Consider the following 13,018-nt stretch of genomic DNA (forward strand, 5'->3'; position numbering starts at 1 on the left):
TTGTAAATGGTTCAAACTCTGTATATAAGCAGTGAAGCAAGATGAATAGGCACTGCGTTGGAAAAACTATACAGAGGCAGGGAGTGTGGAACGTAATTTAATAAAAATAAACTTTTTTTTTATACATACACACTCCCAAAGAAGAAATGGAAAAGTTGTCAGGGTGTGGACCAGGGCTTCTAATTAGCTGTTCCGCTCTGCCTGATTTATCTCTGTCCTTGCCTCAGCACCTTCCTGGGACTTCTGTTCCCCCGGAGGGACACTTTGGGGAACGAGAGGCATCCCCGGGCACCTGACCCCCGCAGCCGGCTCACACCGGGTCTTCTCGCCCCTTCCCAGGGGAGGAGCGGGCCGAAACACGCTGCCCAGGTCGCCACTCTTGCCCCCTTGACCCTCACTTGTTTCCCAAACAGAGGGCGCCCTGAGAAGGCTCCTTGCCGAAGTTGGAAACAGCTACCCTCATTGTCTGCCTCGCCCTGCCGGCCGCGCTCGCCCTTCCTCCCTCCCCTCCTTTCTGTCTGAAAGTGTGAAAATTACAAATCCCAAGGACCTGCAATCAGAACTCTACCTAGGGAACGTTCAGAGTATCCTTGCCGAAAGGGGACTGGAGCGGCGGCCGCTGCGCAGGCTGCCTGTTTCGTTTCCGCCAAGTGTTTGCAGGAGCCACCGGTCCCTGAGTGGGCTCCCGGGGCCTGTGTGCGTGTCTGTGCGCGGAGGGGTGTGATTTGCGTGTGGGTCTGCGTCTGTCTGTATGGGCGCATCTGGACACAGGAAATGTCTTTGGAAAACTTAGGGGGAAATGTTTTTTGTGGGTTTTTTTTTGTGGCTTTGAAATCGGATTCCTTGTTGTCACAAGTGGACGAACGCAGCCGGTGCCCCCCAAACTGACAACTTTTTGGTAGTGTCTTTTCCCGGCTCAGCTTGTGCCTTCATTCCGGTGATTTAACTCTTCCCCAGCTCCAGCTCCCACTTGCAAGCCTGGCCTCTGGCCAGCGGGCAGGGCAAAGGGAGCGGGAAGTTCTTGCTCTCAGCCTCGGTGGGACCTCGGGCGAGAGAAGGAGCATCCCAGCAAGGGGGTCCTGACTCTGGGGACCTCAGCATCTGCGGCGGCTGCCCAGCCTCCTGCTGTGGCCCTGACATCGCCCGGCAATGGGACTTTGACTTAACTGAGGAAGGAAGGATCCGGTCTGGAGGCAGGTAATTGTAAGGAGGATGAAGAAGAGAAGGCGTTGGTGGCCAGGACACTGAGGTGCGGTGGCCAGCCCTGCCCCAGGAGTGGGAGGGATGCGTCTGCCACATGGGCCCACGGGGAGCGAAGCGACGTGCCAGGTTTTGGGGGAGCGCCGCGGTGCCCCAAACACGATGCAAACTCCTAACATAAAGAGACATGTCTGAACTGTGGGGTGGAGGAAGGGGGGTGGTGGGGGAGAGGGAGAGAGATTTTTATCAAAATTGAACACAGATTGCTGAGGTCTGGGCTTGATTTAACTCTTCTCTCTCTGCCTTGGCCACTTTTCCACAGCTCTGTGGTGCATTTGCAAAGTTCCTGGGAAGGTAGGAAGGAAAATCACACCTCTCCAGGGAAGAGTCCCTGGAGGTTTTCCTTGAAGTCTACATGGGAATGAAAGCAACTTCCCATCTTTCAAGAGTTTTGTTTTGTGTTTCCCCTCTTCTGGGTTTGGTGTCAGTTTCTTGGATTTCTCTGAAAAGTGGGCTGATGGAGGGCGTGGATTTTCCCTAGGAAGCAGAGGGGGATTGTGCTCTTAGAGGGGGGCAGAAGGGGGTGCGGGCTGTAGGGCTTGGCTAGCCCCAGATTGCCCCATGCACAGTGCTGGATGTCAGTAGTTGGGCCCTAGAACAACGGACCACAGAGAGAGCCCTTTCCACTTTGCCCTCGCTGTGTCTCTGCTTTTATATTTTGCAATAGAGCCAGCCTACAAAGCTGGGGTGGGAGGAAGATTGCCGGACTCTCCCTGAGTCCTCGAAAAATGAGGAACTGAAGGGACAGGGAGGACATCTGGATATAAGAACGGACCCACAGGAAGTTCGAGATTTGGGGTAGATTTTAGAAATGATACTAATTGACCCCCCCGGGGAAGTGCTGTAAAGGACTGAGCAGACAGTGATGTCAGAAAGACTTCTTTCACTTCAGAAGTTCTGTCTTCAACTTAAATGTTTTGAAGAAGAGGGAAACCATCCCAAGGGCAGGGTAAACAAAAGTGCGTGTAAACAAGGCTAGCTGGGTACCGCAAGATGCACGTGCAGGCACATGTTTGCACCTTCGTGACTGTGCGGGGATGGTCCTGGCCTCAGGCACGAAAAGACAAACAGCCCAGTTCTCCTCTCCCATTTCTTCCTTTATGAAAAACAACTGTGCTGTTACTGTCTTGCTGCCTGCTCCTGCTTCATGCTCTGGCTCCAAACTCCTGAGTTTTCAGAGCTTTGCCTCCAGATCCTGGGATGCTGAGTGAATACTCGTGCCCCCATCAGGACAGAAAGAGGAGAGAAACTTCTCCTGGGCCTTAGCACTCAGAAGAAAGTCAGGAGTTCAGGAAGCGGGAGGCGGAGAGGGCAGGACCAGGAGGAAGGTCTGTGTGTTTTCTTTTGGTGAGTGTGGGGGAGGTTGAAAGCCTACTGCTTTCTGTGGGAACATGTTCTCTCCCCAGTCTGCGTTCCCAACCCCCTGCCCTCAGAGTTTTCGGAACTAAACAGGTTAAACTCTGCCTCTCATGGGGGAGCGCTTTGGATGCAGGGGTAAAGGAGAGGGCGAGCCTAAGGGCAGGTGGTCGGGAGGCTACAAAGATGATCAGTGAGGCAGAGGCTCGCTTGGATTTTAGGGGAGCCCATGGAAATACCAATGTTAAATGTTCCCACTCATTCCTGCAAGGGGCAAATAGAAGGCTGAGGATTCCAGGCCACGGAGGACCCAGAGGAGGCGAGCGCTGAGAAATACTCCCCAGGGAGAGCTGGGGGCAAGAACTGGGCTTGCAACTCTTTCATCACCTGGGGTTTCTCTGGAGGGTCCATGGCATTCTTACCTGTCTGGGTTTGCTCTGGGAGACGTTTCACCAACTTAGACCCAGGTCAAGTTCCCAGGCCATGGACGCTTGGGGGGATCTCATTGCCTCTTCTGTCAGCTCTGGCTTCTGGCCTGCTCTTGGGTCATCCCCGAGATCAGCATACTTAGAGAGGATACACCCTCAGGCTCTCTCCCGAAGGTCCAAAGGGCAGACGCACCTGGCAGGAAGAACAACTGGCTTTGATAGCAGAGGTATCTCCACAGCCAGAGTGTCTGTGTTTGGGGATCCTGTGTCCCTCAGCTCTGGACTTCAGATACACCCTGGCACGGCAGAGAGAGTGCAGACCTCAGACCTCAGAGCAGACTGCCCTGGGAGAGAATTCGGAACCTGGGGTATTCAGTACTTATTCCTTCTGAGCCTCAGCTTCCTCATCTGTAAAATGGAGATAATGACCTTGCAAGGTTATTACAAAAATGACATTTATGCAAAAGACTAAGAACAGAGCTAGTGATGTTTTAGGCCCTTAATGAAGGGAATAGCGTAATTTTATTTTTTCATTTTTCAGCCGCCAGGAGTCCATGTGTTTTGGAAAGGACCTCTCCCCAAATCTGGCTACACGTTTTCCATTATTAAAGGCCAGTGTGTGGCAGTCCCAGGGCTCCGGTCACCCTTATTTCCTCCCTCTAGAGAAGGTGACCAGTGGGGATGATCCATGAGCATGCCTGGTCTGTTGCCCTGGGGTGGGGGGGCGGCGACAGGCATCCTGGGTATCTGGCCTGGAAACCATTTCTGGTCTGGAGGTCTCTCAGGAGGGAGAATGGCAGTGGAGCAGGTCGTATGTGTCTGGTGGGAGTGGGACTGGAAGATCGAGAACCAGGTGTGTCTCGAAGAAGCAGCCTGAGGTCCGAGGTCGGTTAGGCAGCCACTGCTCCTCAGGGTGCTCGGGTCAGAGTAAGGGGAGACTGATGGGTTGTAAACCATGGAAGTTTTCGCCATCTGTAAGTATCTCCGGCGTGTTATGGGGTGGGGTGACGGCCCCCGATGGACACCGTGTCTCGGGGAGTGGCTAGTCCCACGGAAAGAAGGAGCATTGGATGCTGGAGGGAGCAGCTGCAGGTTGTCCTGGCCCATCTCAGAGCTTCTAAGTTATCCATCAAGTTGACATTTAAGATGTTGAAGATCACATTTGTTTCTGTTTTATTCAAGCTCTCTCTTTAACCATGGCCTGGAATGACTTTTCAGCTTTTAAGAGGCTCAGCCACTGGCCAGCTTCTCTTGAGATGGCCCAGATTGGGGGTCAGTGAATTCCTCACTCCTGGCAGTATCTAGTTCTCCAGCTCCCTTCTCACATTTTTTGGGTTTTTTTTTTCCTTTCATTATGAGGTTATAAAACTGCACTGTCAAGATGCTGTACAGAGACAGAAGGCCTTTTCTTTGGACTCGTGTATGTCATTCTGCCAGTAATGTGCAAGGCTTATCAGACTAAGGGTGTTAGCAGGTGTTGTGGGGTTCTTTCTGGGGCTCCCATCCACAGAAAAAAAAAAGCAAATCAAAGAACAAAAAGAACCCGGAAAATATAAACTTTAGGCAGTTTGGTGTCTCTTTGGGTCTTGGCCAGAGAGGAGCTGAGTTATCCGTAGGCTGCCTTGTGGTTCTGTGGAAGGAGCTCAGAATCAAGTAGATTCAGGTTTGAGTTCAGCACCAGCAGGTAACAAGCTATTCATCCTTTCTGATCCTTCTTCATCTGTCAAATGAAAACAATGACTCTTCTTACTTCCCAGGCTCATTCTGAAGATGAGATGAAATAATATATGGGCAGGATCTAGCAAACTGCCCAGTGCTTAGCAAAATGCTAGTGACTTTCCCCCCTCTGGTTCTCCACTCAAGAAAGTACATGGGTTTGGATATTTGTCCCCGAGTCAAAGCAAATAAGCTACTTATTCAAGGCTTAACAGCAGTACTCAAAGTTCAGCTGATCTCAGGCTGGAGATGGAGACCTTTAATACAAAAGTGGGGCAGCACAGGTCAGTGTTGTCCTTGCCAAACAAATGGCAGCCCCATGTGACCCTCTACGGGAAGAAAGGAAAGTCCACCGACTCACTGACCCACAAACCTGGGCTATCAGTGAACTCTCCATAGAGCATGTTTTAGAAATCCCAAATGTGGTCTTGGTTCAAAGAATCAAAGTCAACACTGGGGAGAGAAATCATTGAGGCAGTACCTAACATTGAAACTGAAAATAATGGCACAATGACAACAGTACCTTACATTTGCGTAACAGCCTACAGTATGAAAAGCATGTGGCCTCATTTCATCCTTAGAACAATCCTATGAGATTGGCATTGACCATATTTTACAGCTCAAACTCTGAGGGCTTAAAAGATTTACCCTATTTCCCATGGTAAGTAAGTGGGGGAAACAGGAGGGGAACAGCTCCCAGGCAGGGGGCACAACCCTGGCTGCCCATTAGAATCACCTGGGAAGCTTGTAAAAGTATCAACACCTGGGCCCACCCCAGACCAATTAAATTAGAAACTCTGGAGAGTGGGGCTCAGGCATAGATAGTTTTGCCTTGATAGTTCCCCAAGTGATCTGAAGTGTGGGTGAGAGCCTAAGGTCTAAGTGAAGAGTGGAGAGTACCAACGTTAAGATTCAGGGTGTCAGGCATGGGTTAAAAAAACAAACAAACAAACAAATAGCCAACACTTTGCCTGGATTTAAGCTTCAAGAGGGCGGGCACTTGGGTGGTGTTTCCTGTAGACGCGTAACATGGAGCTGTGCCAGGCACGAGGTAAGTCACTCCGTGAATGTTGGCTACGTGAATGAATGAATGACCAAACTACTAGAGATTAGGAGCCAGCGATTTCAACAACCAAATCCAGCCTGTCACCTTGTTTTATAAGTAAAGTTTTATTGGAACATAGCCATGACATTTGTTGATATATTCTCTATGGCTGCTTTCACACTAAAAGGGCAAGAGTTCAGTGCTGTGACAGAGACTATAATGTCTCAGAGTTGAAAATTTTTACTGTCTGAACCTTTAACAGAAAAGGTTTGAAGGCTCCTGCTCTGGATCTCAGACGGGGACAGAGGTTATATCTTGCGGAGGGACAGGACAGCGTGGCGGTCAAGAATAGGGGTTCTAGAATCAGGCAAACCTGTGCTTGCCTCCTGGCACCCCATTTACCTGTTGTAAGAACGTGCGTATTATTTACACCTCTGAGTCTCAGTTTTCTCGCCTGAAAAACGGGAGCAATAATAAATCACATGTCCTTCGAAGGATGGTTGAGAGGATTGTCAGACCCCGGCCTAGAGGAAGAACTCAACCAACATTAGCCGTTGCTATCATGGTTGTAGTTACAATTAACCAAGTGAAAGGAAAAGGAACTAGATTAAAGTAAAAATCCAAATCCAGTATTTTGGACAGAAAAGAAGATTGTGGTGGGCAAAAAGAATCAGTTGGTGATTCTTCAGAATTCTTCAGATTCTTCAGAAAAACGAGTTTCTGAGGTTTCTGAGGTAATGGATGTCCTTTCAAGACAACAAAGGTCAGACCCCTGGGTGTGTGAGTGAGGCGCTCCTGAATGTCTGTTGTGTCGACCAGCAATCCCCATCATCCTCCTGGATCCACTTAGGTTTTATTCCACCTAATCTGGTCATAAGCATATCCCATCTCTGCACCCTTGTTCATAGTTCTGTCTACCTGAGAGGCCCTTCCCCAGTCCTAATCTCCCTGCCGGGCTCACTCAGTTGTCTGCTTCTCTCTTTCAAATGCCCTCTGCAAGGCTTCCCCCAATTACTGTTTCCTCTTGACTCCCACAAGCATGGCACCCAGCTCTGTCACAACGTCTAACACATTGCATTAGCAGACAAGAACTGAGTCTCCGTCATGCCGTCTCCATGTGTGGAGCTCATAAAAGTCAATTTGCATCATTGACTCCACACCTGGTAGCCAAAAAATGTCAATTAGACCCTTGATTCAATTCAGTGATATCTGAATTAACTCTTGAGGAGTGAGTAGGGCTTACCCAGGCACTAATGAGATTGCAAGAGCAAATCCCCATAGCCAACCACATAGAGAAGAACCACCCAGTTTATAGACTATGGGGACCCTTTATGTCCTCATCCCTGTGCTCTCTGCTGGTTCCTGCCCTCTGGAACACCTCTCCTAAGGGGTAGCCAGGAACAGTGAAAGATGGAAGAAACATAAAACCAACCCTTTGGCTTCTTGTCAGCAGCTGTGGTGAAAAGTTGGTTTTTGGCTTCTCCGGGCTCTGCACGTGTATGCGCCAGGATAATTGAGAGTTGGCTTGGTATGGTTAGCTTTCACTAGCATGATCCTAGAGAGAAGCCTGGTCATGGATAATAGCAAACAGCGGTAATTGACAGCATTACCATTTGACTGCAGAACGTGTTGCATAGTTTTTTTAGAGATTTTAATGGAAGATTTATTTTGATGGCCGATACATATTGTGCATGGAAGAATATTAAAGTAAAGTTGTCTTCTAATGAATAAGAGGAGGGCACAGGAAAATCATGGCCTTTTGATCAACCCTCAGTGAACCATTCAGAGCAGCCTAATTGAGGTGGGGATGGGGAGAGGGAATGAAATAATGCTTTTATATAGGACCCCACTCTGCACCTGGCACTACGCTGATCATTTTAAAATGCATATTCTTTGATTTTTCTAAGTTCTGAATAATTGTTACTTAAACAAATGAATCAATATCATGCAGAAAACAAAAAGACAAGTGGGAAATGAATAACATTACCCCCTCCACACCCTCATCATTCATGTTAGTAGCCTAGAATTATAGCCATCTTATCTTATACTTTGTTCTTACAAATACCTACTGGTGCATTCGCAGGTGTAGCGGTACCTGTTGTCTGAATGTTTGTTTTTCAAGAAACTGGATCTAACCTTACACGTTACTCGGCAGCATACTTTTCTTCCCCTTCATCATCCATCAGGTTACCCCCGGCATCAAGCTCCTTTTTATTTTTTCTGATTTCTTTAGGCCGAGACACACACAGCTCTATATATTTGAGATCATGCCTTTCTTGTAGGGATATTTATTTTTCCATCAGTCAGTTATTAAGCATGGTTTCATCCTGGATGGTCACCAGTGTGGGTCCCTGCTTCTGACATAGCAAGCACCCATCACCCAGGAGAGCTGCATTCTGGCGCTCAGGTGGAGTGATTGATGTATCTAGCCTGGTGACCATCTGCGACAGGGCTGCATATTTTGTGTGGTCCTCCTTTGTGCCCTGGGGAAGCTATTGAGCATCAGGCCCTGTGGCGGCCCCACCCCTGTTCTCATCAGATTTAGCCTTCCCTGCTTGGTTCTCCTCCATCACTGACTGCGCAAGAATGAAGCAGGAAAAATCAAAGACTGATGCATTAGATGGGGAATTGTCCTGGTGGAAACCCATCAGACAGTATAGTGTAATGGTCGGGTGTGCGGATGCTGCACTCAGATCATGGGACAGGGTCCAGATCCCTGCATAGTGGACGTATGTTGTGCCGCCCTGACCCTCGCTCTGGACTGACGCCGGTGGCCAGCCCACTTTGGACCTGCCTCAGCTGAAGAGAGTTGCCCTGCCCACCATCATTCCTGCCCACGCTCCCCTCCTGGGTCAACTGCATCCAGTGATTGGTGGGAGTGATGAAGGCCTGGCCCCGCTATACCAACTTGGGGAGCTTCTAAAGGGCATCCAGCTTCAGGGCTCCATGTGGGGTTGATCAAGGCCTTCACTGAGGGCCCGGCAGCTGCACTTCTCCCTCTGCCCAGCGCTCCCTCCTGTCTGTCCCTCTGTCCCATGGGGGGGGGTGGTGGATTCTAAGAGCCCTTCTGAAGAACCCCATGCCTGCTCCAGAAATTTTGACTCTTTCATATGAAATTGTTTTGGAGCAGCCCATTATTTTCTAGGTAATCATGGGCGGCTGTGTTGGAACACGAAAAAGTGCATTTTTTTTCTTTTTCTCGATTTTGTGTGTTTTCTAGGTGAGGCCCAACTGATTTCCCTACACATAGCATTGTATCATAGCTGGACAGAAGGAACAAGTATGTTGACTTTTATTGCCAAACTTGCATTTGCCCCTGTCCCCCCACCCACGTGGGTGTAGGTGTATGGGGCAGAAGCATGACCAGATGGAGAAAAGGGGCTGGACAAGTTGACCTTTGGGAATTCCTTTCCATATTACCAGTGCTTCTGTAATACAGAGGGCGGAGTGCAGTCTCAGAGAACCCTGCTGGCTCACTGGGGGCTTCCTTCCCCCCTGCAGAGGTATTCACATCATGCCTGCGTGATCTCTGCCCAATATGCTTCACCCTCATGGGTGTTTGTTTCACTCTGCTTTGTCCTAAGCACAGGCAGGCTTTGGTGCTGTGCTGAACCTTCTGTCCTTCGGGTCACATACACTGATGGCCTGCCCAAGCACCAGATCAAAGCTTGCCTGCGAGATGGATGCTCGATGTACCAGACTCAGGGACCTAGGCTCACAGCTCAAAGTCTGACCACATTCCTGGGGGGCCACGTCAACCCTCCCTCACTTCCTTCTAGACACCACAGTCCCGGGACTCACCAGCCTCAAGGTCCCAGGACCAGGCTGGGAGGGAAGGGAGTGACTCCGGGTCAGCAGGAAGATGGGTCAGTATTTCCAAACTGCCCGAGGCGGCTTTGAAGTTAATTTGAAGCAAATTCAGAGTTTCTGTGGACTTGGGGCGGTGGAAAGGCCAAGCCATTTTAACCTTCCCCTTCTTTTTTTAATCTCTGTCAATATATTTATCAGTCTGTCACCTGTCATGTGGCAGGGGGCTGGCAGCTGCTCAGAGTTAGGAACTGCCTTTCCAAGACACACAGTTGATCGTTTTCCATCGCTGCTGCCCTGAACAGGGGTCACATTATCGATGTGTGCAGCTGTCTAAATGGGAGCTGGGGCTAACAGAGCCAAGAGACCAGATTTCTGAGGAGAATGCTGTGGGTCATAGCACCAGCCCTGGGTTCAGATTCAGGTTCCAGCTCTTACTAGCTGTGTGTCCATGCCCGAGTTACTTCACCTCTCTGTGCCTTAGTTTCCTTATCTGTAAAATGGATTGTGATGAAGACAAAGTTCATGAATGATTTGGTAAAAAGAGAAAGAGTAGAAAGAACTACTTGAAACCATGGCTGACACATAGAGAACACTATGAAATGTTAGCAATGATGATGATGGAGAACAGGGACCCAGTCTCATTAGCTCTGTTTGCCCAGCATCCTGCACAGTGCCTGGCACAGAACGGGCAGGGGTGGCAACACATTTATTCAATGAAATATCCCACTGCTTTCTGCTAAGTGTCTACTGCGTACTTTGATCAATTCTCTACTGCAAAAGGAAATATATTTTGCATTTTCAAATTTTTAAAACTTTTTATTGAAGTTCAAGATGATTCAGAAAGATACACAGCTTATAAGGATATAGCTCAGTGGATTTTCACCCACTAAACACACCTGCGTAGCCAGCATCCAGATCAAGAAAGAGAATATTCTAAAGCCCCCTCCACTGTCTCTGCACTGAGAAGCCTGCATGCCCTCTTCTGGCTCCTACCCTTCCATAATCCTGACTTCCAACACCATGGGAGAGCTTCACCGATTCTTGAATGTCCTATAACTGGATCATACGGTGTGTACTCAGTTTTGTCTGGCTCCTTCTGCTCAGGGTCGTGTTCTTGGGTGGAGCACTCGTTCTCACTGTTGCATAGTATTCTGTTATGTGACCGTAACACACTTGATGCATCCACCCTTCTGTGGATGGGCATGGGTTGGTTTCCAAGTTTGGGGTTGCTGTGAACGGTGTTGCTAGGAGCATTTGTGCACTTGTCCTTGGGTGAGCCTATGAATGCATTCCTGTTGGTGTGTCCCCGGAGTGGGAATGCTGGATCCTAGGGAATGCGTGTGTCAGCGTCAGGAGGCACCGTCAGGTTTATGAAGTGATCATGCCATGTGTTCCATTTTCTATAAAGATGAAGAAGTAGCTCCCACTTTGGTAGGACAGGGGCTTGAGTCCCAGTAATATGCTGGGGTTCCTGGGATGTTCGTATCCTCCATGCCCTTTACTTCTGAGAGCTCACGTGTTCCAGGAAGCCTGCTGCAGGTAGGTAGGTCCTGCAGACCAGGCACCGTGCTGCGTGTTTCCACTCCTACTGCTTCCCACAACAGTCCCATGAGGTGAGTTGGGTGTCACTGCCCTCTCTTATAGATGAGGTAACTGAGGCTCAGACGGGTTGAGGGGCTTGCCTAAGATCACGCAGCAAGAAACTTTCAGAATCAGGCTATAAGACAGATATGCTTGAATCTACAGCTCGTGCATTTGGGGATCTGATGGGGAATGGTTTTGGCTTCAGTGCTAACACTGAGTGGAAACGCAGACACCAATGTGGGGGCTGTCCCCCTTGAGCCTGTGCTGGTTGCTGGATGATGGCTATGAGGAGAAGCTCTGTAAAAAGGAGCAGAAGGAAGGCAACTCAATGACCTTCAGAAGCCAAATTGTTTTCCTGCCCAGGGCCTGTTGGAAAAGGTCATAAATTTCCTGGAAGGCAAGGACGAACATGTAATTTACTGTCTAAACCAGGACTCTTTCAAGAGTGAAAGGGTCACTGGATGGGACACTGGGGAAGCAGGCATCCTTTGACGCTGTCCCAGGTCAACTGGGAGGTGGAGTGGGCATTGCTGTCCTGGTCAGTGGGGTCTACAGGTGCTTTTTAACTCTTTCTGAACACTGTCTGTTTGGAGTTTGCCCTGACACGATGTACTTCTAGTCTCCTGTTTATGCTAAAACAGGGTCTGGCTTTCTTCTTCCCCTCTGCGCACCATTTCTTGCTCAGAAGAGACTCTGACAAGGTGAGCTTCCTTTGACAGATCTAGTTATCATCAAGACGCATATGCTAACAGACTAGAAGCTCCTAGAAGGCTAGGGCTGTGCTTTAGTCCCTGTAGTATTTGTGGCCGCTAGCTGGGTGACAGACACAGAGTTAGCACCCAGGGAACTGGATTAACTCTATGTATCATTTATCCATGTGCTCATTCATTCACGGTTCATAGAACAAGAGCTTAGTTTAGATTGCTTTCCTCTTTTTTTTTTGATCTGACTCCTATTCCACTGGTCCAGAAAGAGAAGTCAGTTTTGTGTGCGGGTGTGCGTACACACCAAGGACAAAAAATAAAAGGGACCAACTAAATAAGTAGCAAACGATGTTGTATCATGGGATTTGAAGTCAGGATCTAGGTTTGAATATCAGCCTCTACTAATTAGCTGAACTTCCTTAGGTAAGGGATTTGGCAATTTGGTGTTTCTGAGCCTGGAATTTTTGTCATGTGTAAAATGAAAATGCCAGCAGTACCTGTGGCATAGCAACGAGGTGAGTCTGATGTAGGGTCTATGAAAATACAGAGTGCTGTGTAGTTACCAGTGGTGGTGGCTCAAGGATTATCTGAGAAGCACTGGTGTAAGGCGCTGCGTGGGGCGGGGGTGCTCTGTGAGCCACATTCGCTCTGCCTCCAGCCCTCCTTGGCCTCAAGTGAGGCGGACCTGGTGCGTATGTGGCCAGTCCGTGTGACTGGGAACTTTCATTAATAAATAAGGAAGGGATCAGCAAATTCTTCAGGGCCTTGGGAATTGATGTGGGTGTCAGAGATAAGGATCCAAGGATAATTAATTTCTCATTAAGTGCACAGCTGCATTTTCACTAGAACAACAGCGAGAAGCATTTGAAGTGCTTCTGAATGTCTAGCTAGTGGTAGCTTTGGTGTAGAATGGTAGCTTCTGGTACAGATCCTGGGTTAAACTTCTAGAATCCAACTTTAAATCCCACCACTTCTGGAATCGTATCCTCCCTGACACTACGTTTCCTCAACTATCAAATGGGGACATTAATGGTAGTTACCTCCAAAGGACGACAAAATTAATACTTGTAACTTACTTAAAATTGTGCCTGGAACATGGCATGCACTTTGTAAAT

At 48.8% G+C, this 13,018-nt stretch overlaps 1 protein-coding gene across 4 annotated transcripts in view; it reads left to right on the top strand.

The window, feature by feature from the left end:
- Window positions 1-608: 608 nt before the first annotated feature.
- DAAM2 (dishevelled associated activator of morphogenesis 2) overlaps window positions 609-13,018 on the top strand; it is a 119,916-nt gene continuing 107,506 nt past the window's right edge. The window contains exon 1 of one of the 4 annotated variants that reach the window (XR_004625486.1): window positions 609-1,197. The gene's annotated coding sequence lies outside the window, so the exon portion shown is untranslated. Of the gene's footprint in view, window positions 1,198-1,231; window positions 1,250-13,018 lie in introns of those variants that run through there. The other 3 variants (XM_019808644.2, XM_011235615.3, XM_034660670.1) reach the window with 3 other exon arrangements.

The sequence above is a fragment of the Ailuropoda melanoleuca genome, chromosome 5 (assembly GCF_002007445.2).
Source record: "Ailuropoda melanoleuca isolate Jingjing chromosome 5, ASM200744v2, whole genome shotgun sequence".
Lineage (NCBI taxonomy): Eukaryota > Metazoa > Chordata > Mammalia > Carnivora > Ursidae > Ailuropoda > Ailuropoda melanoleuca.